We start from the raw sequence: 3239 nt of genomic DNA, 5'->3' as shown, positions 1-3239 counted from the left end.
CCAGATACCCTTCAGCACAAACTGGCTTTTCAGGTCTTGGCCACAAGGTTAATAAAATGCCCCCATCTAGTGGTCGCAAGCAATGTTTGCTTCCCCTTCTTCACTCCACTTTCCCTTTTGTGCACTTGCTCTATTTGTGCAGTGATCGGCCTCCACAAGTTTACATTCCTCAGACCACAGGGGCTGCCCAGTCCAGGTGTCCAGATCTAACTGACTGAGTCCCTGCTGCCTTGTGCTCAGTCGTGAATATAAACTAGATGACGTGCATCACAGAACTTCCTCTGATTTTATTCTTTTATGGCCAGATTAAAGTGGACTCAGTCCAGTTTCAGTCTGTGCTCACTAGTTTTGTGCATAATCTTTGCAAACCCAGTTTTCACAGTATTTGAACATGCGTGAGGAAATCCAATCACTTGTATCTGTATCGGATAGTGTTCAGAAACAGTGAGTACAAATGATGGTGCGTGATACATTGCACGTGCACAAATTAACACCTCGTTGGGAAAAGTGGCCCCTGTTGGGATTGATTTCAGCAGGATATAGTAGGAGAAGAGCAAAGGAATGGCTGGCAGAAAACATAACTATATACGTCCTAAAATAATAATGACTTTTTATTCACATAGTGATGCTGGCTTAGCTGATGTCAGAAAACAGTTACATATGTCAAACAACTGACACAGCCCTGCCCCAGACAGGCTACTGTCGGGAGGCACGAGGCAGTGCAAGAGAGCAAAGGTGAAACAGGACAAACACACAGTGCCGGGTGGGTTTTACAGCTGGAATTTTTCACTGAAGCTGCAGGTCGTTGGGAGCTGTTTGAAGGAGTAGAGGGAAGGTGCTTGGCGAACACAAATGGGGAACTGGCTGATCCCAGTGTAAGGTGCAGTATGAAGGAAACATAAAGGACAACAACCCCGAGCTCTCTCAGCCCCACTCGAGCCTCTGTCCCTTCCAGCCCCAGTTCTCTCCTCCCACCACGCCCTTGGTGCCCCTAACCAAATCCCCCTCTGTTCAGCCAACTCTCCCCAGCAGTAAGCTCTCGCCCCTCTCCTAGCTTCTATATTTTGTATGTGTAGGTTGTTATTGTTATTATGAATAGCACTATTTATTAGTGAAATGGGCTCATTGTTTCCGGCACACTTGGATTGGAGGTGACACCATGGAAAATCCACTCTTTCCCAGTGGCTGTGGGAAGGAGCATTTTGAAAAATACTCCTAAAAGAAAGAAACTTGGGGATGTGAAATTGCCTGCAATGCAAATGGCCACCATTTGGGTGAAATCAGGGAAATATGACAAATTATTTTTGCCCAGCTCTGGGTGGGTGACAAGACGCACCAGTCCATGTCCTTTGAAATCAATGGCAAAACACCCACTAACTCCAGCGGTGCTGCCCCATGCTCTTTGGGGGTCTCACCTGGGCCTACATCCCTGTAGAGTTCTTTCACGGTGTGATCTCGTTCCTTTCCTTTCTCGTGGAATTGAGATTTGTAACAATAGCCGACCTCTTCTTAGCCACTTCCGGAAGCAGTTACTTGTTTTGCTTATTTTTCACTGTAACAAATTGTTTCCTTGCACATAAATAGATTTGTACAGCTGAATGGGAGGGGCTGAGGGATTGTGTCCATGTAGCTTTCAGAGTGATGCCTGCTGGGTGTGTGCAGAGAAATCTCTGCCCCCTCATTCCCAGGCCAGGCACTAGCAGAGTGTGGAACTCTTCTGCATCCCACATCTCTGCTATTTGGTGGGCTCGGATACAGCTGTGTTTGACAAGGAAAAACCGGGAGCTCAGGACAAAGACCCATAGAGCTACTACAGCAGCCTTTCATTTCTTAAATGCTTTTTTAAATTGAAAAGCGAGGAAAGTTCAATTAAAATAAGAAGAAGTTAATGAAAAATAGGACTAGAAGGCAAATCAGGATTATAATTATAACATGCTCTGTACCACAGAACATCGGGAATGTGGGGAGAGCTCTACAGACAGGGCACCAAGGGTCCAGAAGGCTATGAGAAGAGATCGCTGAGATGTAGGAAGTTTTTATTTAATTATTTTCTGCCATTTGAAATCGCCTTCTCCAGAGTCCATGGCATCTGGGTCCTTGAAGCATTTGCTATGATTTATGTATTACTGCATAGCACCAACAGTGCACTAGAAATCCCTGCCCCCTCATTCTTACTGGTGTCTTGGGGTCCTTGAAGTTATTCAGTGTTCATTACTGCTGCTTTCACCATTTATTACCAGCAGTTATCACCTTGTACTACCCACCAATCTGCTAGACTGCACCCAACAGAAAGAGATTTCTCACCCTCCACCCAGCCTGCCCTGGTCAATTCCAAGAGGATTTATGTGCACCAGACCTGTGCAGCCCAAAGGGTAATTAATCCAGTCCTATAACAACCCACAAGGAATGTAAATATTGTTCCCCCCGCTCTGAACTGTCCCACTTCCATTGGCTCGTTAATGCACATGACATGGGAGGGCTCAATGGAGTCACTTTATTGGCCTGAAGTCGTGGATCCTTTAAATAGTCACCCACCTGAATGGCCCTTATTCCCCGCATCCTGCCTGCTGCTCCATTTCACCGCACAAAGAATGTGAAACACAAAGTTAGTGGATGTGCTTTTCCTTTCGGCAGATCACAGAACCGGTTTACAGTGGAAATGCAGGATATTCCCCTCCACACCTGACTTGACTTCGGAATCTAATGCCACCCAAGAACGCTAGTTACCGGCTGAAATGAGACCCACTGGATACAGAACTGACAAGTCTTTACTGATGATGATTTGTCTTATAGCAGTGACATACTCCCCCCACGCACACACACTTAGGGGCCCCCGACTCCCTGCCTCACTGGCCCCCTGCTCACACACCCAACTGCCACAGAACCTTCTCCCCACCAGCCCCTCGGGCTGCTCAGCAAGGGCAGGTTCATCTCCACTGCCAGGCCATGTGGAATCGAGATCAAATCAGCTCAGCCCTGCTCCAGGACAGGGATTTCCTTCTACCATTTCACCACCACCACAAACAAACTCACAGAGAAGCAGAGGCTCAACCCCCTATTTTAAAAGGCCTCTAGCCCTGGGATAGGGTGACCAGACGTCCCGATTTTATCGGGACTGTCACGATATTTGCTTATTTGTCCCGCGTCCCGACCTACCTTCGGTCGGGACGCGAATTGTCCTTATATTTTGCCTCCGCTCACAGGCGGAGCGGAGCCTGGAGGGGGCTCGCGCCCCCCCC

The sequence above is a fragment of the Terrapene carolina genome, unplaced genomic scaffold, assembly GCF_002925995.2.
Source record: "Terrapene carolina triunguis isolate 2854851 unplaced genomic scaffold, T_m_triunguis-2.0 Scaffold10384, whole genome shotgun sequence".
NCBI classification, from domain to species: Eukaryota; Metazoa; Chordata; order Testudines; family Emydidae; genus Terrapene; species Terrapene triunguis.
The sequence above is the reverse complement of the archived record's forward strand: the minus strand, read 5'-3'. Positions refer to the sequence as shown.